Genomic DNA, 24,018 nt, shown 5'->3' with positions numbered 1-24,018 from the left:
GCAAATCAAAACCACAATGAGATACCATCTCACACCAGTTAGAATGGCCATCATTAAAAAGTCAGGAAACAACAGGTGCTGGAGAGGATGTGGAGAAATAGGAACACTTTTACACTGTCAGTGGGACTGTAAACTTGTTCAACCATTGTGGAAGTCAGTGTGGTGATTCCTCAGGGATCTAGAACTAGAAATACCATTTGACCCAGCCATCCCATTACTGGGTATATACCCAAAGGACTATAAATCATGCTGCTATAAAGACACATGCACACGTTATGTTTACTGCGGCACTATTCACAATAGCAAAGACTTGGAACCAACCCAAATGTCCAACAATGATAGACTGGATTAAGAAAATGTGGCACATATACACCATGGAATACTATGCAGCCATAAAAAATGATGAGTTCATGTCCTTTGTAGGGACATGGATGAAACTGGAAAACATCATTCTCAGTAAACTATCGCAAGGACAAAAAATCAAACACCACATGTTCTCACTCATAAGTGGGAATTGAACAATGAGAACTCATGGACACAGGAAGGGGAACATCACACTCCGCAGACTGTTGTGGGATGGGGGGAGGGTGGAGGGACAGCATTAGGAGATATATCTAATGCTAAATGATGAGTTAATGGGTGCAGCAAACCAACACGGCATATGGATACATATGTAACAAACCTGCACATTGTGCACATGTACCCTAAAACCTAAAGTATAATAAAATAAAATAAAATAAAATAAAATAAAATAAAATAAAATAAAATAAAATAAAATAAATTAAAAAAATAAAATTTTACCCATGCTTCATCTTTCATACTTCCTGCTACTTAGTCCTGTGGCTAATTTTCTGTGTTTTCATGTTTATACACATATACACATTAGCCTCTTTTGCTCATTAAATGTTATGTTCCTTGGAGTCTAAAAACACATATATTTTTCTTCCTACTGAAGAGCTTTGTTCATAATGGATTGCCTTTTTGTTTTTCTACAGGGGAATAATAACAACAATGCCAGTGCTGGTGGCAGGGTGTCCACCAGAAAGCCTCATGCTCTGTGAGACCTATTTCTATAAGCAGCCACCACCATCAGAATGATTTACTTACCTTGACTCTACATGGGATTACACCCATGGGAATGAATATACATAAAAATCCTAAATAATGGCAGTAAATTTGCCTAGCAATTATGCATGTGGGTCGTGTAATGTTTTGGCGTACCTTAAATTCATCATAATAGGTTTGGATACCTTTTCACAATAATTTACTTAGAAAAAAACATTCAGATTTTCACATCCTCAGATAACGCAATTCATGTCAAAAGAAGGATTACTAATTCCCTTAATGATTCATTTTATACTCAACTTCACTGAATGCAGGAGTCTAGAAAAAGGTATTATTTTGCAATAAATGTCAAAAACATGTTTTATCTAAATAGCTCAACATATATTACTGACAAAATTTAGTTAAAGATTATTTATACCCTTCTGTGGCCAAAGTCGTCTATGGGTTTCCTCAATTTGCTTTTGTCTATAAAATAGACTCGATTTGTTTTACCACATGAAGCACAAATTTAAAACAATGTTTCATAAATCTCTGTCAGTGAAGATTAAAGTGATCCTTAATTTACGAATACCACTACCAGCCTATGAGCTCTATGTTGCCAGCCTTGAAAATTGAATTAGACAACAGAATGCTGATTTTCAACCTCACCTGCTAGTAAAGACAAGATTTCTAATAAAATAAGAATATGTAAGGCATTATTAAATGTCTCTAAAGATCTTATATGTACCCTAATATGATTCTAAACTTCTGTTTGTCCAAACAGGATTGTTTTAATAGAGCACTGAAGATAAGGCATTTAAGGTGCATTCATAGATGTCTGTCATAATAACTCCACCTGGTACATTGTTCACATCTGCTGCATAATGTTAGGAGCTGTATAAGATCATTTAAACCTTGTTTGAGAAAATGCACATTACCAAGAGTAAATTCTCTAATTTTGGATGACTGTTTCAACACTATGTAACAGTCACAAAGAAGCCCAGTGTGAAATGTAATGAAATTAGACTTTATACTATATATTAAATTACTAATTGGCCAGTGTGTAGCCATTTCAAAAACTTCCACTTTAAAAATAGATGCTAGTATGTGACCTATAAAATTCTTCTTTCTCTTTAAAACATGCTTGAGTACTTATAAGTACAAGGCATTGTGCTAAGTGTTACCAAGTGTTTTACCTGTATTATTGCATTTGATTCTCACAACTCTATAAGGTTGTTGTTCTGTTATTAGTCCCTTTTTACAGAGGAGAAAACCAAGCTACCAGAAAGACAAATCATTCAAGGACACACAGCTAGTAAATGTTGGATTACATTTTACTTTAATTAGTAGACTTCAGTTTTTTTTTAACTACCCTGATTTGATTACTATGCCATGCATACATGATTGAAACTTCATACTGTACCCCGTAAATATGTACAACTATGCACAGAAAATGACATTATACCCTCTTGTTACATCTCCTTTCTCCCCTGCACACAGCTTTGCCTGTTATTAAAATCTTACAGTTGTATGGTACATTTGTTACAGTTGATGATAAATGACTATTAACTAAAACACATAGTTTACATTAGGGCTTACTTTTTGAGTTATACAGTTGCCGGGATTTAACACATGCATAATATCATGTATCTGCTATTAATTTATTACACAGAATAGTTTCACTGTCTTAAAAATTACCTGTGCTTCACATGTTCGTCCTTCCTGCCAAATCCCTAGAAACCAGTGATCATTTTACTGTCTCTATAGTTTTGCTTTTTTCAGAATATAATATAGTTGGAATCATACAATATTTAGTCTTTTCAGACTGGCTTCTTTCACTAAGTAATATGCATTTAAGGTGCTTCCGTGTCTTTTCATGGCTGGATATCCATTTTTAAAAATCATTGAATAATATTCCGTTGCATTGTTCTATTACCAATGGAAGGGCATTTTGCTTGTTTTCAAGTTGTGGCAATTATGAATAAAGCTGCTAAGATATGTATCCAGGAGTTCTGTATTAGTTTTCTATGGCTGCCATAACAAAATATTACAAACTGAGAGGCTTAAAGCAATAGAAATGTATTGTGTCACAGTTGTGGAGGGTAGGAGTCTGAAGTCAAGATGTCAGCAGCATGGGTTTTTTCCTATGGCCATAATCATGCTTATCTAATAGTGTCCAGAGAATTATCAGCAATCTTTAGTGTTCCTTGGCTTGCAGATGCTAATCTCTGCCTTCATTTTACATGGAGTTCTCCCCCGTGTCATCACATAGTCTTTCCCTTGTGCATGTCTGTGTCTGTGTACAAATTTTCCATTTTTATTGGGGCATTAGTTATGTTGAATTAGGGCTGACCCAAATGACCTCATTTTAACTTGGTAACCTCAGTAAAGATCTTATTTCTAAACAAGGTCATATTCTAAGGTACTTAGGACTTCAACATACCTTTCTGGGGAGACACAAATTAACCCACAACAAATGCAATAGCTAGACCGTGTGGTAAGACAATGCTTAGCTTTGTTTTGGGGGAAAAAAATCTGCCAGATTGTCTTTCAAAGTGGCTATACCATATTAAATTCCCACAAACAATGAGAGTTCCTGTTGCCCACATGCTCATCAGCATTTGGTGTTGTCAGCGTACTGGATTGTAGTTATTCTAGTAGATGTGTAGTGGTATCTTATTGCTGTTTTCATTCACAATTCCCTGATTAAGTATGACATTTAGTATCATGTCACCCTATTTGCCATCTGTATATCTTCTTTGTTGAGTTGTCTATTGTCATAATTTGACTGTTTTTTTAATCGGACAGTTCGTTTTCTTATTGTTGAGTTTTAAGCATTCTTTGTCTATTTTGGATATGAGTCCTTCATCAGATATTTGTTTTGCAAAGGTTTTTCTCCAAGTTTGTATCTTTTATTTTAATTTTCTTAACAGTATATCTTACAGATCTGAAGCCTTTAATTTTAATGAAGCCCAACTTATTATTTTTGTGTTTTTTTGATTATGTTTTTGGTTTGTATCTAAAAAGTCATCACTAAACACAAGATCACCTAGATTTTCTTCCATATTATCTTCTAGTAGCTTTATAGTTTATTTTACACTTAGATCTATGATCTGTTTTTAGTTAATTTTTGCCAAAAACATAAGGTTTGAGTCTATGTTCAGTTTTTGTGTGTGAATAGACTACCATTTTTTTAAAGACTATGATTTTTGCATGAAATTGTGCTTGCTCCTTTGTCAAGGATCAGTTGACCTCATTTGTATTAACTGGGTCTATGTCTAGTTTCTCTATTCTGTGCTATTCACCTATTTGTCTATTTCGCCAATATCACATTGTCTCTATTACTTACTATACCATTATAGTAAGTCTTGAAGTCAGGTTGAATGAATCCCTGAATCCTCCAACTATTTCTCTTTGATATTGTTTTGGTTATTCCTTGTCTTTTGCATTTCTGTTTCAACTTTCAAATCAGTTTGTCAATATCCACAAAATAATTTTCTAGGATTTTGATTGGGATTGCATTGACTCTGTAGACTAAGGTAGGAAGAACTGACATCTTAACAATATCAAATCTTTCTACACATTAACAGGGAATATTTTCATTTGTTTAAATTGTCTGATTTTTTATCAGAGTTTTATAATTTTTCTCATACAGTTTTCTATGTTTTTGATAAATTCATACCTAAGTATTTCATTTTTGCAAAAAATATTTTGTGTGGTTTTTAATTTTCATATAAATGACTTTGGGTTTTGTATTTCAAATGCAGTTGTTCACTGCTTGTATATAGGAAAGCAACTGACTTTTCTATGTTAACAAAAGGAGATTTAATTGGACTCACACTTCCACCTTGCTGGGGAGGCCTCAGAATCATGGCGAGAGGTGAAAGGCACTTCTTACATGGTGGCAGCAAGAGAAAATGAGAGATAAGCAAAAGCAGAAACCCCTGATAAACCCATGAGATCTTGTGAGACTTATTCACTATCACAGGAATAACATGGGAAAGACTGGCTCCCATGATTGAATTACCTCCCCCTGGGTCCCTCCCACAACACATGGGAATTCTGGGAGATACAATTCAAGTTGAGATTTGGTGGGACACAGCTAAACCATATCACCTTGTATCCTGCAAACCTGCTATAATCACTTATAAGTTCTAAGGCTTGTTTGTTGATTCTCTGGGATTTTCTATATAAATAATGATATCTGTGAATAGATTTATATTTTATTTTTTTTTTTTTTTTTTTTTTTTTTATATTTATCTGTGAATAGAGATAATTTTATTTTTTCCTTCCCAATTTGTGCACTTTTTACTTCCTTTTTTCTTTGCTTTCTTTTTGTTGTTTTATTGCATTAGCTGGGACTTCCAGCACAATATAGAATATGAGTAGTGAGAGAATATATTCTTGCTTTACTCCTAATCTTAGAGAGAAAGCTTCTAGTGTGTCACTGTTAAGTGTGATGCTAGCCATAGGTTTTTTTGTAAATGTTCTTTAGCAAATTGAGGAAGTCCACCAATATTTCTAGTTTGTAGAGTTTTTACCATAAATGAATGTTCAATTTTTTCAAATGCTTTTTCTACATCTATTGTTATGATTATGTGATTTTTCTTCTTTAACCTGTTAATGTGATGAATTACATTAATTAATTTTCAAATGTTGAACCAGTCTTGCATACCTAGGATAATTCCCACTTGGTCATAGTGTATAATTACTTTTATTTTATCCGCTAATATTTTGCTTAGGATAGTTGCACTTATTCATGGGATACTGGTCTGTAGTTTTCCTCTTTTATAATGTCATTGTCTGGTTTTGGCATTGGAGTGCATTTGAAACCACAGTCTGATTCCAGAGTCTATAGTCCTAACTACTATATTCTACTGTCATACTGCTTTGAGTTTTAATACTTGAGTTTTTTTCATGAACTAGGCACTGCTTGATGTTTTCACATATATTATTGCATTTTTCTGGATCATATAGTAGTAGTAGAAAAGATAATCCTGGCAGAAGTAAGTAAATGTGCCTCATTTCTAAAATGGGTATAATAATAGTGTCTTCTCCATGAGATTTTTGTGAGGAATAAACTATGCAGTGAATGACAAACACCCAACAGTGCTTAAACACTTTACAAACACATCATGTGTTATTGAGATAAGTCAAATCACAGTTGAATTATTTTATGCTCCAAACTGATATACATATTGTACTATACTACTTATTAGCATAGTGCTTGCCACATAGGTAATATTTAACAAATCTTGTTGAAATGAATGCATAAATATTTTAGATAATTTTTCTAAATTTTTCTTTTCTGTTTTTAAAGCCAAATTAAGATTAGAAACTTCATATTTAGTATTACCAGTGATGACAGCTAAAGGAGAAATATAAAATATTTAGAACTTTAGTAATAGAAGAATAGTAGCAAATGATCACATTTTTATGATGCAAAATATATACGTAAATTTAAACTCTCACTATAAATATATCTTTTTCAAATGAGCATAAATACCCTATAAGATGTTCCACTTCATTACATTAAATAGAGAATGTCTTTTTAGATTAATTATAATGATATTATAACAGAGCATGTGAATCTTTCATCAATATGTATTTTTAGTAATTTATTCATCTGAAAATGCCATGGACAAAAGGACTGATGCTTCCAAAGCAATCACATTGTAATACATTTTCTCAGGTAACACCATCCATGAGCACTGAGATTAAAAATACGGCCCTGCTCACCAGGGCATGGTAGAGGAAATCTATAGACCAATCACAGTTCTTAGCAGAGGTAGAAAGGATCATGCCCCTATTCTTGCTGAAATTTCAATGTGAGGCGTAAGTACCTATTTTAGGATCAAGAAAACCTTTGTAATCATGAACGTACCTCTGACCTAACCTGCTCTTCATTAGAAGAAAAGGATGAGATGTTCCAGAGCAGGGTTTAACTAACGGTGTCCAGCCTGTAAATTTTTATTGTACAATTCATGCGCTAATAATGTTTTTAACATTTGTAAAGGATGTGAAATAAATGGGAATATGAGACAAAGATCATGGCCCACTAAGCCTAAAATACTTACTGTTGGCTTCTTTACCTAATACATCTTCTACAGTGATGAAAATGTTCTGTATCTCTGCCGTCCAATATGGTAGTCACGAAACAAACATAGCATTGAGTAGTTGAAATGTGACTAGTGCAACTGAGAAAATACATTTTAGTTGCATTTAATTTTAATTAACCCAAATTTAAATAGCCACATGTGTCTGGTGGCTACCAAATTGGACAGCACAGCTTTAGAGCACCATCTCTCCTGTCCCCAAAATTCTGAACCATCAAAAACCAAAAACAATAGGTGAGATAGAAGCTGCTATAACCTGACATGTCCTTAGTTATTCAGTTCATCTAACTCCTCCAAAAACATTTTCCTTTTCTACCATTTCTTATCCCCTTTGATTCCATTTCTCTCATTTCTTTCCAATGTATCTTCAGACACCTTACTATCCCAATTACCTTGTGTTTTAACTGAAATGCAGAACAGAATGGCAAGCTAAGATCCTGCTTCAGGTCCTTTTGCAAGACCAAGTCAAAACTCTAAATTATTGCCCTTAAAGGAGTGTGGCAAATGGATTCTTTTGGTACTTGATTGAAGGATATGGATATTTCTCTGATGGGTTATGAATTGATCACTACTTATAAAGCAATTTCTGTGGGAAATTCTGAGTTCCAAACAGTTGACTTAAAAAAACTGGCCACATACTTTTTGATAAATTAGGAATCAATTGTGTATTGTTTACAATAAGCAACTACTTATAAGTTGAGGTTTCTACTATTTTTTTTCTCACTAAACTTTGTTTTAATGGGTCTCAAAATTCTGTGACAGATTTTTGGTCAAGTTGTTTCCATTAAAAAGTACTGATTTTAGTGAAACCCTGTCTCTACTAAAAATACAAAAAAATTAGCCAGGCGTGGTGGTGGGTGCCTGTAGTCCCAGCTACTCAGGGGGCTGAGGCAGGAGAATGGCGTGAATCCAGGAGGCAGAGCTTGCAGTGAGCTGAGATCGCACCACTGCACTCCAGTCTAGGCGACAGAGCGAGACTCCATCTCAAAAAAAAAAAAAAAAAAAAGTACTGATTTTAGGCTGGATGAGGCAGCTCACACCTGTAATCCCAGGAGGCTGAGGCTGGTGGATCACCTGAGGTCAGGAGTTGGAGACCAGCGTGGCCAACATGGCAAAACCCCGTCTATACTAAAACTACAAAAAAAAAAAAAAAAAAATTAGCCAGGCGCAGTGGCAAGCGCCTGTAGTCCCAGCTACTAGGGAGGCTGAGGCAGGAGATTCACTTGAACCCAGGAGGCAGAGGTTGCAGTGAGCTGAGGTCACGCCACTGCACTCCAACCTGGGCAACAGAGTGAGACTCTTGTCTCAAAAAAAAAAAAACAAAAAGGAGTACAGATTTTAAAAACTAATAACTTAAAACTGCCATATGCCAAAAAAAAAAAAAAGTGGTCCACGAAACATTCTTCTTTCCTTCTAAAGGTTTTATGAGGCATTGTTATCATTAACCAGTCTTTTACCATTAAACTTAAATGGCCAATTGAAACAAACAGTTCTGAGACCATTCTTCTACCACTGATTAAGACTGGGGTGGCAGGTTTTAGGGATAATATTCATTTAGCCTTCTGAACTTTCTGGGCAGATTTGGTGACCTTGCCAGCTCCAGCAGCTTTCTTGTCCACTGCTTTGATGACATCCATGGCAACTCTCTGTCTCATATCATGAATAGCAAAGCAACCCAAAGGAGGATAGTCTGAGAAGCTCTCAACACACATGGGCTTGCCAAGAACCATATCAAGTGATGGCAACATCACCAGACTTCAAGAATTTAGGGCCGTCTTTCAGCTTCTTAACAGAATGGCGATAAATCTTTTCCGTCAGCTCAGCAAATTTGCGTGCAATGTGAGCTGTGTGGCAATCCAGTACAGGGGAATAGCCAGCACTGATTTGGACTGAATGCTTCAGGATAATCACCTGAGCAGTGAAGCCAGTTGTTTCTGTTGGTGGATCATTTTTGTTGTCACCAGCAACATTGCCACAATGAACATTTTTGACAGACACATTCTTGACATTGAAGCCACATTGTTCTGAGGAAGAGAGTCACTCAAAGCTTCATAGTGCATTTCAACAGACTTTACTTCAGTTGTAACACTGACTGGAGCAAAGGTGATCACCATACCAGGTTTGAGAATACCAGTCCCCACTCCTCCAATAGGCAGAGTAGCAACACCACCAATTTTGTAGACATCCTGGAAAGGCAGGGACAAGCGCTTGTCAGTTGGACAAGCCGGTGGTAGGATGCAGTCCAGAGCCTCAAGCAGCTTGGTTCCACTGGCATTGCCATCTTTACGAGTGACTTTCCATCCCTTGAACCAAGGCACGTTAGCACTTGGCTCCAGCATGTTGTCACCATTCCAACCAGAAACTGGCACAAATGCTACTGTGTCAGGGGCTGTAGTTAATTTTCTTAAAGTGCTGACTTCTTTAATGACTTATTTGTATTTCTTCTTGCTGTAGAGTGGCCCAGTGGGATCCATTTTGTTATCAACAATTAGTTGTTTCCCACCCAGTGTGTAAGCCAGAAGGGCATGCTCATGGGTCCGCCCATTCTGGGAGATACCAGCTTCAAATTCACCAGCACCAGCAGCAACAATCAAGACAGCACGGTCAGCCTGAGATGTCCCTATAATCATGTTTTTGATAAACTGTCTGTGTCCTGGGGAATCAATGATAGTCATGTAGTACTTGCTGGTCTCAAATTTTGGCAGGGAGATATCAATGGTGATACCATGTTCACATTCAGCTTTCAGTTTATCCAAGACCCAGGCATACTTGAACGAGCCCATTCCCATCTCAGCAGCCTCCTTCTCAAATTTTTCAATGGTTCTTTTGTCGATGCCTCCTCATTTGTGGATCAGATGGCCAGTAGTGGTGGACTTGCCCCATCTACGTGTCCAATGACCACAATGCTGATAAGAGTGTGTTCCTTTCCAATTTTGGCTCTTGGGGCTGTTTCCACAACCCTTGTTTTCTGGTGGCAAATCCACTGGGGGAAAAGAAACTCTACTATTTTTATAGAACACTTTTTGTTTCCTTGTTAATTCTACGGGAAAATATATTATACCAGCCTATTGTTGTAAATATCAAAGAGGACTCCTTCAAAAAATGCAAATGCGCTCTGTTTCAGTAGGTCTCAGATGAAACCAAAAGCCTTTCTTTTTGACAAGTACACTTAAGCTAAGCTGATGTCAGCAGAGGAGATTGACAGCCCAACCATTCAGTAACATAGTATTAACAGATCCAGAGAAAGATTTGTTGAAAAGTAAGTCAGAACCATTCACTAAATAAATTTTAGGACTATCAGTTTTCTATATTATGACACCTTATGCTTTCATGGTTTGTACATTCTGTTTCTTGGGTCTTATATTCCTAGAAAATGACTACTTTTAGTTTTTGTCATCTTCTTTCAGAAAGAACCAAATGTCCCTTCTTCTGTGAGACCTTCCTTGAATTCCCAAGAAAAATTTGGCTTTTTTAAATATTCCGAATTACACTTTGCATGTAAACTCTATTACAGTCTATCACATTGTGTTAAATTTATTTCACATTAAGAGGTGGAGTCATGTCTTATCATGTATGTAATTTCATACCTAAAATATTTTATAGTGCATAATTAATGCTCTATAAATGTTTGATAAACAGAAAATGAGAAAAAAATCAGAGCTGACTATAGTTAACTGACATTTTAGTTAAACATGATAAGTATTTACAATCTTTGCCAGTTTTTAAATCATAATTTTACTCATACAATTTAAGATATCAGATTTTAATCTTAAAAAGTCCTCAAGGCAAAATAAAAACATTAATTTAAAAAACTGCTGTAGAGTTAACTTTATGTCAGCTTTCATTCCAAGTATATAGACTAGGAATTAAAATTTTAAGCCAAGAAAACACATAAATGAAGAGAGATGCTATCTGTAATGAACTGGAAAACTGCAATCCCTCTCTATCTAATATAGGAGCTTCATGAGAGCAGGGACCTTCTATATTTCCAGTGCCTACATCAGTGCCTGGCATAAAATTAGTTTTCAATAAACATTTATTCCCTAATTGGAAAGATGGATACATAAATAAATGGGTATATGAATGCCATGTGGGGCAGGGGGCCCAACACAGTTGGAGTTTCAATTTTTCAAGAAATACCAGCCATCTGGATATTTAAATAAATATAATTTTTAAATGCTAACACATTTTAAATTTTAAAATTCAGAAAAAGAACAAAGAAAAACAAAAATATGTATACTGAACAAAACTTATTAAATGCAGCCTATGGGTCACGAGTTCACAGTATTTAATAAAAACAAGTAGCAGGAACAAATATTTGTTCAGTACTACAAATCACAAAATATATTTAGTTAAGTTATGTGGGAATTCTTTACAACTTCATATATGATACAAATACTCTGCATGTAGAATCAGCTAGTGCTTTCGTACCTGTTTGCCCTTGACAATCTCTTCTTTTCTGAGGTGGCTTTATTCTATCAGAGTGACACTTTTGAAATCAACCACATTTTCCTCAACCTGACAGATTAAAAAGTTTACCGAGAAAGAATTGGAGCACAATACTACTTTAAAACATTTTCCAAAGCTACATTTTTTTTCAATAGTTTATTTCATTAACTACAAGCTTCAGGGCAAGATTCTCTGTGTAATGCACGTGCATTATGTCTTGGGACTTAAAATTATAGTACCAGTTTGCTGATTCCCAAATCAATTAATTCAAGAAGTAAAATAATAATTTTTGTGCCAAAGTAATTGTTTCTCCTGGAGTTTCTTTTGAACTGTAAGTCTATCTTCAATGCATTTCTTTGTTAAGCAAAATATAAAATGGGTAATGGATAAACGTTGAGAATATCATCCAATCATTTTTTAAGTAGTTGTCAAACGCTCTCTTTAGAAAGCTTCTCAAGGGGAAATGCATATGTCTAGAGTAAGTGACACAAAGCATCATAAAAATATGCCAAATGATTATTATCTGCCAAAAATGGCTAGTAAAGGAAGTGGAAATTCTACTCCTGAAAAAATGAAAAGAACAAAAAAAGACCCATTCCTTTACAATCTTTGGAAGGAGTCTTTATGCAATAAAATTGTATGGGAAAATGAATGTTTGGAAACTCCAGGGTCCTTTTCATTAGAAAGACAATGTATCAGACAATTGACTCAATTTTTTAACTTTTTCAGAATAGTTTACTATAATTTATATTCAGCCAAATTATCAATAAAAAAGAATGTATTAAAAATTCAACACAAACCCCTTAGATAGGATTTTAAAATACTAACTACTGCCAAATTATTGGGAGAAACTTTGTGTATACAAACCAGTGATAATTTCAGTTATGAAAATTTTCTTCAGGAAGCTAAGGGCCTTCAAAGTTTCTATTGCTTTACATTACCTGCCAATTATGACTTTTTTCAACTGCATGTTAATTTGGGCAAATAGAGAGCTAGAAGACTTTTGTTTTTGTTTTGCATATGTTTAGGACAAATACATTCAAGACATAATACTTCATTTAATATTCTAACTAAATCTATGAAACAAAAACATGGGAATTCAAATGAATTATAACTAGCATTCCAGTAATAATAATTGAATAAGAAAGTGGTAAAAACTTTGGCTGGACAGATGGCAAATCTAAACACTGTGAAGTTAAAAAGAGGGCCTTAGAGGTCAATAATACTGTTTTTTCAACCAATTTATTGATTCTTTTGATTATGTCTTATATGAAGTTTCAGTTCGAATACTCTGATTAACAGAGAGTTCACTACCTCCCAACCCAGTCAATTCTATCTTTGGAACTTTCTAAATTAGAAAAAGTCTTTTTGACAAAGGTATAAATCTACCCACAATTTCGCCTTATTTTTCCCACCTTAAATTCTAGGTTAATTCTATTATACTCCAGTGACAATTTACAGAATTAACTGAAAGTCTGATATCGGATGTTATAGAGGCCCACTGTACATCATAACAGTCCACCATGAAAATGATGGGCTACAAGGATTCGAAGTATAAATATTGTCCATTTTGTGTCAGATTAACAAAGATTATGAAAACACTTGCAATTTAAAAATTTTCCATGTTTTTCTCACACATTTCTGTGGGAGGGGTGAGAATGAATGAGAGGTCTGACTCACATGTACATGGACACAATACACTTTCACCTTATGAACGGGGTTCATGGTGATTTCTTAAATGCATCTAATGAGTACATCATCAAAATCATAATAAACTCTGGTAAGATTAAACACTGGGATATCTTCTGCATCCCAACCATTTGCCATTATTATAGGGTTCTCATCAGTTTTCACAACTGAATCTCTGTTAATACTTGTGATCAAGATGGGCTTAAAGTTCCTTCCAGCTTGATTAAGCTTTAGACAGGCTCTTTCTTGACTCTAGCTGGGCCCCTTGACCTTCCTTTTCTTAGAGCATTTACTTCAGAAAACTTTAATTGTAAATCCTTTATCTGCCCCTTTGAGATGTAAATCTTTCTAAAAGCCTCTTACCAGTTTCACAACTCAGGATTGTCTTTCTCAAGGATCCAGGAGCCATCCCTTTGATATGTAATTATCAAGGAAGATAAAGTGTTACCTTCAGGTCTCTGTAAGAACACTGGAGCTTAACTTCCTGAGTGGGTGGCTTGCTCCAAATTGTAAAATTACCTCTTGTCACAAAGATAAAAGAAAGTTTACTTGTCCTTTGGGTAAAGCCAATGAGCCAATACAAATGGCCTATGTTTTCCCTCTTACTCCAGCGCTTAAAACTTTCTCACCCCTTGTTTCAGCAAAGGTGAGTTCAGAATGTATTATGGTCTTGCTCCCCTATTGTAACGGCCTTGAATAACGTCTTCCTTACTTATTTAACTTTATCCAGTGCAATTTTTGCATTGACACACACACAAAATACTTCTTCAGATTTGCAGTCATGCTTTCTAGGACAGAAAAAAATACCCCTTCAGATTTGCAATCATGAAAAAGCCGACTAGATAGAGCAGCATTTGATAAAGATATAAACAGAAGCTACTCTTTGAGTAAAGGCTACTATCAGTCATATAAATTAGCATGAAACTTGCAATTCTTAATTTACAAAAGGTCTACATGTAATTAATCATGGGCAAGGAAAAAATTTAAGAAAAATTGTAACACTGCCCTGTAGAACTAGTACTATCTTTTCTAGACTGCCAAAACTCACTCATCACAGGGCTAATAACAGGAGCTTTGGCCAACATTAAAAAATGCTAAAGAAAATGTTGCCATCTAGTAAAAGAGTGAAAGGTGTTGGGTGGTAGGCTTTTTCAATTTTTGTGAGACTTTACATATCCTGTTAAACTAAAATGAACATATCCAGGTTTTTAAAATTCTATGTTTTTATCTTAATAAATTTAAATATAAAGGAATTCACTAGGTTATTGTACTCTTAGCATTTTTACATTATATTTAATAATTAAAACATGGTCTGGCATATATGCTGCTCTATGCAAGTGTAGGGTGTAGCTGTAACTATTAGTATATCATGCTGCCTTTCCATTACTGTAATTTTATGTGGTCCTGCAAATAAATGTGCCTGATCAGTTTTAACTTGGCTGAAATATATTTCAAGCTATTTTAAAATTGTGTTTTGAAACACGTATACTTTTTTTTTAAAAGTGTTAAGCTATAGCATACAATCTCATTACTGTCTTGGCAGCTTGACTACTTGAAAACCATCTAACTTTTCCTCTTTTTGTTATGTTTAATTGGTAGGGAGAGTCATAGTTTACAGTTAAAGACTGTGTGTGATGAATATCCATCAACTAGATGTGACTGAATTTTTAAAATCAATAATCCTTTTATTTGTGGTAGATCTCTTTGCCTTAATTGCTGATTTAGTAGTTAATTGAGAAAATCCTTATTAATGATCTTATATAGCTCTAAGAAATGTTGAATGAATGAGATTCTTCTCCAGAAATAATTTTCCCAACTACCTATGTCAGATCTGCAGAAAGATGAGTAGAATGGGTAGTGAAATCCACTGGTTCGATGGTTTCGTCAGCCACACAATCACACATAACATACACATTTAAAAAAAATGTGTTAGGAATTCTTGGTCTTAATGACAATTCTGAGCAATAGTATTCTCAAAAATTGGAAAAAAAAACTAAAAAATAACTTTTCCTATAACTTTTTTTGAGGGGAACATATGGAACATCTTTTGATATAGGGTACGTTTGTTCCTACTTTCTAAATCTAGCTGCCTTTTTCTTGACTTCTTGCTTCTCGGCCTTTCACTTCTTACTTGCCACTGAGATACCTGTTACTAGGGAAGAGATTTTTTTTAAAAATTATTATTATTATACTTTAAGTTCTAGGGTACATGTGCTCAATGTCAGGTTTGTTACATATGTATACATGTGCCATGTTGGTTTGCTGCACCCATTAACTCATCATTTATATTAGGTATATCCCCTAATGCTATCTCTCCCCCCTCCTCCCACCCCACAACAGGCCCTGGTGTGTGATGTTCCCCTTCCTGTGTCCAAGTGTTCTCATTGTGCAATTCCCACCTATGAGTGAGAACATGCGGTGTTTGGTTTTCTGTCCTTGCGATAGTTTGCTGAGAATGATGGTTTCTAGCTTCACCCATGTTCCTACAAAGGACATGAACTCATCCTTTTTATGGCTGCATAGTATTACGTGGTGTATATGTGCCAAATTTTCTTAATCCAGTCTATCACTGATGGACATTTGGGTTGGTTCCAAGTCTTTGCTATTGTGAATCGTGCCGCAATAAACACGCATGTGCATGTGTCTTTATTGCAGCATGATTTATAATCCTTTGGGTATATACCCAGTAAGGCGATGGCTGGGTCAAATGGTATTTCTAGTTCTAGATTCTTGAGGAATTGCCACACTGTCTTCCACAATGGTTGAACTAGTTTACAGTCCCACCAACAGTGTTAAAGCGTTCCTATTTCTCCACATCCTCTCCAGCACCTGCTGTTTCCTGACTTTTTAATGATGGCCATTCTAACTGGTGTGAGATGGTATCTCATTGTGATTTTGATTTGCATTTCTCTGATAGCCAGAGATGATGAGCATTTTTTCATAAGTCAGTTGGCTGCATAAATGTCTTCTTTTGAGAAGTGGCTGTTCATATCCTTTGCCCACTTTTTGATGGGGTTGTTTTTTTCTTGTAAATTTGTTTAAGTTCTTTGTAGATTCTGGATATTAGCCCTTTGTCAGATGGGTAGATTGCAAAAGTTTTCTCCCATTCTGTAGGTTGCCTGTTCACTCTGATGGTGGTTTCTTTTGCTGTGCAGAAGCTCTTTAGTTTAATTAGATACCATTTGTCAATTTTGGCTTTTGTTGCCATTGCTTTTGGTGTTTTAATCATGAAGTCCTTGCCCATGCCTATGTCCTGAATGGTATTGCCTACATTTTCTTCTAGGGTTTTTATGGTTCTAGGTCTAACATTTAAGTCTTTAATCCATCTTGAATTGATTTTTGTATAAGGTGTAAGGAAGGATTCAGTTTCAGCTTTCTACATATGGCTAGCCAGTTTTCCCAGCACCATTTATTAAATAGGGAATCCTTTCCCCATTTCTTGTTTTTGTCAGGTTTGTCAAAGATCAGATGGTTGTAGATGTGTGGTATTATTTCTGAGGGCTCTGTTCTGTTCCATTTGTCTATATCTCTGTTTTGATACCAGTACCATGCTGTTTTGGTTACTGTAGCCTTGTAGTATAGTTTGAAGTCAGGTAGCATGATGCCTCTAGCTTTGTTCTTTTGGCTTAGGATTGTCTTGGCAATGCGGGCTTTTTTTGGTTCCACATGAACTTTAAAGTAGTTTTTTCCAATTCTGTGAAGAAAGTTATTGGTAGCTTGATGGGGATGGCATTGAATCTACAAATTACCTTGGGCAGTATGGCCATTTTCATGATATTGATTCTTCCTATCCATGAGGATGGAATGTTCTTCCATTTGTTTGTGTCCTCTTTTATTTCACTGAGCAGTAGTTTGTAGTTCTCCTTGAAGAGGTCCTTCACCTCCCTTTTAAATTGGCTTCCTAGGTATTTTATTCTCTTTGAAGCAACTGTGAATGGGAGTTCACTCATGATTTGGCTCTCTGTTTGTCTGTTATTGGTGTATAGGAATGCTTGTGATTTTTGCACATTGATTTTGTATCCTGAGACTTTGCTGAAGTTGCTTATCAGCTTAAGGAGATTTGGCGCTGAGACAATGGGGTTTTCTAGGTATACAATCATGTCATCTGCAAACAGAGACAATTTGACTTCCTCTTTTCCTAACTGAATACCCTTTCTTTCTCCTGCCTGAGTGCCCTGGCCAGAACTTCTAACACTATGTTGAATAGGAGTGGTGAGAGAGGGCATCCCTCTCTTGTGCCAGTTTTCAAAGGGAATGCTTCCAGTTTTTGCCCATTCAGTATGATATTGGCTGTGGGTTTGTCATAAATAGCTATTATTTTGAGATACGTCCCATCAATACCTAGCTTATTGAGAATTTTTAGCATGAAGGGCTGTTGAATTTTGTCAAAGGCCTTTTCTGCATCTATTGAGATAATCATGTGGTTTTTGTCTTTGGTTCTGTTTATATGCTGGATTACCTTTATTGATTTTCGTATGTCAAACCAGCCTTGCATCCCAGGGATGAAGCCCACTTGATCATAGTGGATAAGCTTTTTGATGTGCTGCTGGATTTGGTTTGTCAGTATTTTACTGAGGATTTTTGCATCAATGTTCATCAGAGATATTGGTCTAAAATTCTCTTTTTTTGTTGTGTTTCTGACAGGCTTTGGTATCAGGGTGATGCTGGCCTCATAAAATGAGTTAGGGAGGATTCCCTCTTTTTCTATTGATTGGAATAGTTTCAGAAGGAATGGTACCATCTCCTCCTTGTACCTCTGGTAGAATTTGGCTGTGAATCCGTCTGGTCCTGGACTTTTTTTGGTTGGTAGCCTATTAATTATTGCCTCAATTTCAGAGCCTGTTATTAGTCTATTCAGGGATTCAACTTCATCCTGGTTTAGTCTTAGGAGGGTGTATGTGTCTAGGAATTTATCCATTTATTCTAAATTTTCTAGTTTATTTGTGTAGAGGGGTTAAAGATGTTCTTTGAAACCAATGAGAACGAAGACACAAAATACCAGAATATCTGGGACACATTTAAAGCAGTGTGTAGAGGGAAAGGGAAATTCATAGCACTAAATGCCCACAAGAGAAAGCAGGAAAGGTCTAAAATTGACACCCTAACATCACAATTAAAAGAACTAGAGAAGCAAGAGCAAACACATTCAAAAGCTAGCAGAAGGCAAGAAATAACTAAGATCAGAGCAGAACTGAAGGAAATAGAGACACAAAAACTCTTTCAAAAAATCAATGAATCCAGGAGCTGGTTTTTTGAAAAGATCAACAAAATTGATAGACTGCTAGCAAGACTCATAAAGAAGAAAAGAGAGAAGAATCAAATAGACGCAATTAAAAAATGATAAAGGGGATATCACCACCGATCCCACAGAAATACAAACTACCATCAGGGAAGACATTGTTAATGGTTGCAATGGCATAAATCCTCCAAAATTAAACATCTGATCTCATATGTGTTAGTCTCCATTTTGCTAATTTACGAATCATTGCCCTCATGGTATTTACAGAAAGATTTCTCATTTTAAATATGTGTTATTCGAAATAGAAACTTGGTTAACTTCATAAGAAAATCTCTCTTTGTAGAGAAAATAAGAAGGAAAATTACATTCACTGTAGCCCCAAAGGTGCCAAATATTGTACTGGGTACTCAAAGTATAATATTGACTATAATTCTGACAACTACTATGATATGTGCTTATTATTATTATTTCCACATTATATATGAAGGAACTAGTCTCAAAGGTGTTAGGTAACTTGCTCAGAGACAAACTTCTAGCTAATAAATAGTGAAACAAGGATTTGAAACTTGATTTGAATCCATACTTTTAGTCCCTGGAACAACATAATGCATCCATGGGATAATCTATCTGAAATAAAAACATCAGTGTTGGAATATGTGTTTTGAATCCAGTATGTTTGGATGCAAATTGAAATGTGTTCAGGTCAAATTCTTGAAATTTGCTGAATCACGTATACTGATGTTTCACTACCTGTGCAATTGTGTCTTGGGTTAAAACCACAAAATTCACACAGAACCATGGAATATTTTAAAGTTTTAAGGGAAACACAATGATACTTAACATCTGTCAGATATTGCAAACTACTAGGTTGAAGTAGTTCAGTTTTAACAGTGGTTTATACTACATTCCTTTCAATGGCATATCCTTGCAAAGTTTTGTTTTCAGTGATTATTACAATGATAAGCAAGTAAGCAGTAAAAAAAACACAATGTAGCACAGATAAAATTGGGGTCCCGGCTGTGTCTAGTCTGGATCTAATATCTAAGAAGTTGTGCAGTATTCACTAGATACATACATATCACTAGTAAGTAATTGTGCTTATTTAAAAATTAAATGTCATATTATTTTTGTAACTTATGTGTATTATTTTCCCTGAACATTTAACAAATTGTTGGACATAAGCGTTTATAAAGGTATTTAGACTTTATTGCTTAATAAATGAAACTCTAAAGTATTCCTTTCAGTCCTATAACATTGTGAAAACATGACTAAGGTCCAATGAAATGAAAAGCTTGGGAATCTCTGGAAACACTGAGCTTCCTTTTCCTCGGCAATAAAGTTACTGAAACTTGTACATGTAAGTTAATCATGTGAGCAAACTAGAAATAAATGAAGATTTGTCTAATTATGCTTCAATCTGTTGTACTTTAGAATTCGGATCAAGGCAATCTTAGAGAAGATTGAATTTCAAAGAAATATTTATTTCAAAACATTTCTCAACATAAGTATATGATCAACCATTTTAAGGCTGTGAACTTTCCATCTGAGCTGGGCACTGCCCCCAGGGCTGCAGATTGTTAAAGGAAAGAGAAGAATGAACTCTACATTTCAGTTCTTTATTTTGCTTATTATGGAATCCTCACAATTAGTCATACTATTCTCAGAATGAATAGAATTCAGAGAAACCCTGTTTCATATCATTGTACTGTGAGGATTAAAAACATTGTGAACCAAAGTCTATGTCAGTCCCAAAATATATGTCTAACAAACATTACCAAACATTGCCAAACACTAATGTTTATTACTCCCTTTGGAACCCATCTCCCACTGCAGAAAGGATCAACAATTAATACTCATACTCTTATGCAAAGAACTGCAAACTTGGCCTTCTATTTCATTTTACCCTAAATATACACTGTAGATGAGGAAACTAGAATCTCAGATTACTACCTCAGTGCTTTATTCACTACCTATCCAGTCAGGGTTCATAGTGATCCTCTTTGGGTTCTGTAAATTTAAGCAAGTTTCTTGTCCTCTCCATGCCTCAATTTCCTCATCTGAATATGGGAAAAATAATAGAATCTCCCTGAAATAGTGACTGTAAAGAGTAAATGAGCTAAGATAAATATTTAGGCCAGTTTTCGGTGCAGAGTCAATACTGTTTAAGTGTTCAACAAACAGAATTGCATGATACTCTCTGAACAAATTCCACATTTTTGGATGCCTGTGATTTTTCTTATGTTTCTCCTACACTTAAATTTCCTTTCTAAGCTTATGTTTAGCCAAAATCTTTGCAAATTCTATCAGCCTATTAAAATCTTTTCTATAAATTTTTCCTTTTGCCTCTTTTGGAAATTTATTTCTATCTTCCATTTTACTGGTCATTTTAACAGCTGATATGGCTATCTGCTCATTTTCTTCCCAGCCCTAATCACAGTTTATAAGCAAATATTTCTTTGGTGGCTAAACTATTTAAAGCCTATTATTAAAATTCTAGAAACCCATGTGTGTATTTGGTCACCCCACACACACAGATTAGAATGTCTAGCATGTCATTGATTCAAAATAACAATTACATAATTAACAAATGAATGAATGAACATGTATCTACTCTCAAAGAGAGGTTTCCTTTCCGTCTAACATATACTACAGATTCTTTCACTCGTGGATTTTCCCCCAGTGTGTTCCAGTATTCTGTATCTTTAATAATGTCCATTTTGTTTACAAAATTATATGAAGATAATGTTAGATTAAAATATGGTTTCAAATTGTTAAATTATATAAAAATAGATAATAGTGAAACAAGACATAATGCCTATTTACTTTATTTTATGATTGAATAAATAGTGAATTAAAATCACTAAATCTAGCTCACATTGACAGCTTATGTTGAAATATTTATATATAACATTATCAGACATCTTTGAAGAATAAGAAAATGTGAATTGCTGTAGAATCTCAGCTTAAAAATATTGTGCTTCTTTTGACTATAGCCTCTATACGTTTTTTTCCATGATACAAATGTGCTAGCATATTACTGGATATTTTTTTCAAGTTTTCAGAGGAAACTTAATCGGTTGGCCAGGAAATACAAACAATAATTTGGGTTTAAATATATTACACTAGATAATAAGAAAACTAAAAACAAAAAAATTAAATAATATATTGTTTAGGGATACTTGAGTATGTAATGAAATTGTAGCAGTGCCTCAAATAACATTGTTTTGTTCAATGTCGGTTACCTTTAAACTTGATGAGAAAAAAAACTCCACTCCTGGCAGGGCCACCATGAGGAGTCTGCAAATTTTCTCCACGTCTGCATAGGTTTTCTTGTGTACACCAGTTTTTTCCCACATCCTAAAGATGTGCACGGTTAGATGACTTGACATGTCCAAATTTTCCCAATATAAATGAGTAGGGGTATGTGTGTGTACATGTGCACCCTGCAATGGATTGGCGTCCCCATCCAGGGTTGGTTTCCATCCTATGCCCTAAGCTTATGGGATAGGCTCTGGCCATCCTTGACCCTGAACTAAAATAAGCTGTTTGGGAAATGAATGAATAAATTAATACAAGTTATTATAAAATAAAAATCTGCAAGATATACAATAAAAATACAAATGCATGACAATAAATGATGTGGTACAAAAGTGCTCATCGAGCCTCCGATATTCATTATTGTATCTGTTTGAACTACACGGTTGTAGGAGGTACTCCTTAAAATTATTCTTTGCAAACATTTATTTCTTGATTTAACCCACCATCACTATGACCATCATCATTCACTTATCCACCATCACTATGACCATCATCACTCACTTATCCACCAAAAATTGGATAAATGATTATCTTAATTCTTATTAATCTTTCTTAAATGTATGTAGAGCTCACATTCATTTATTTCAATGTTTAATATTAGAAGTGTTTGGGTCTTTATTAAGAAGTTTGGTGATGTTTTTGCGACCAGAAATATGTCATGGAACTTGACTTGTTTAGGTAAATTAGCCTAGATAAAATTGGTTTCATTATACATCACTTTGTTTAGAGTCGTAGTTTCAAAGAACCTACCCCAACAAAGTTAAGTGAGGACTTACGTATCGGAAACATTCAAGGGAGGATAAACGGAAAATTCAGTATAGAGATTGCTCTGGGGGAGTGGCAGAGCAATGGGATGTGAGGGACACAGGACAAGAATAAAGTTATTGGTAACACTGAGTTCTTAGTTGTGTGATGGGTTCAGAGATGGCTTAATATTTTCTATTTTTAATACACAAAAAAGAGTATTATTACTCAAAATGTTAAATATTTAATAGATAAATTGAAAACAATTGAGTAACATTGAAAAAGTGAAGAAAAGAAAGATGATGAGAAAGAAAAATAAGGGAAGAATTGAATTAAAGCCACACAAAGCAAAAAAAGGAATTTTCCAAACTCTATAGAATAAAACTGGCATCTGAACAAGCCAGAAACCCAGGATTGCTTACATTTTATTCATGTGTGTGATTACTCTCTGTTATGGGAAGTGATTATGGGTTTTCCATTCATTAGTGTAAAATACAATTTTCTTTTAAAATAAATATACTTACTTAAAAATTTTAAACCCCAAGTATTTTTTAAAACTGCTAGTAGTTTTTTTTAAGTGAAGAACCACTAAACCAACAAATATTTTCAGGAGCCAGACTCTTACATACTCTTTGACGGTAAGACTATACATATATTATATATACATATATATGTGTGTGTGTATGTGTGTATGTATGTGTGTGTGTGTGTATATATATATATGTATATGTATATATATAATATTTGTGATGGAGTCCCTGTCGCCCAGGCTGGAGAGCAGTGGCCCAATCTCGGCTAGCCGCAACGTTGACTTCTAGGCTCAAGCGATTCTCATGCCTCAGCCACCCCAGTAGCTGGGAATACAGGCGCGTGCCACCATGCCAGGCTAATTTTTGGATTTTTGTATTTTTAGTAGAGATGGAGTTTCACCATGCTGGCTAGGCTGATGACTCCTGACCTCAAGTGATCTGCCCGCCTCGGCCTCTCAAAGTGCTGGGATTACAGGTGTAAGCCCCCGTGCACGGCCAGTAAGACTATTTTTATACTAGGCAAATTGGTTTTCTTTAAAAAGAAGCCAGTGGAATTCTGTGGCATTTCAGAAATGGATACTTTTCTCTTAATATTTGCCCTTATTCCGAATTCATAGATTTCCCTCTAATATGTAGTTGGACCATGGTGTCCCAGAACAGAAGCCACAGTTCTCAGCCTACCTTGTAGCAATATGGAAGTAGACTTATGAGTCCTGGCAATGGAGTGTAAACAGAAAAAAAGTATAAAATTTCTAGAACATGCCCTTTCAACTGGCTGGAATGAGGCTACAATGTTAGAACTGAAGCATTCATTTCCTGCCATGTGTTCATATTGGGAACCCTGGTCTTCATAGAGGGAAAAGAGAAAAGTAATGTGGTTTTCCGACAC

At 35.1% G+C, this 24,018-nt stretch overlaps 1 pseudogene; it reads right to left on the bottom strand.

Annotated features, from left to right (window-relative positions):
- Nucleotides 1–8,710: 8,710 nt before the first annotated feature.
- LOC100601072 lies at nt 8,711–9,964 on the bottom strand (annotated as a pseudogene).
- Between the last annotated feature and the right edge of the window lie 14,054 nt (nt 9,965–24,018).

This window comes from Nomascus leucogenys, chromosome 11, assembly GCF_006542625.1.
Source record: "Nomascus leucogenys isolate Asia chromosome 11, Asia_NLE_v1, whole genome shotgun sequence".
In the NCBI taxonomy this organism is placed as follows: domain Eukaryota; kingdom Metazoa; phylum Chordata; class Mammalia; order Primates; family Hylobatidae; genus Nomascus; species Nomascus leucogenys.
The sequence above is the reverse complement of the archived record's forward strand: the minus strand, read 5'-3'. Positions and strand labels throughout refer to the sequence as shown.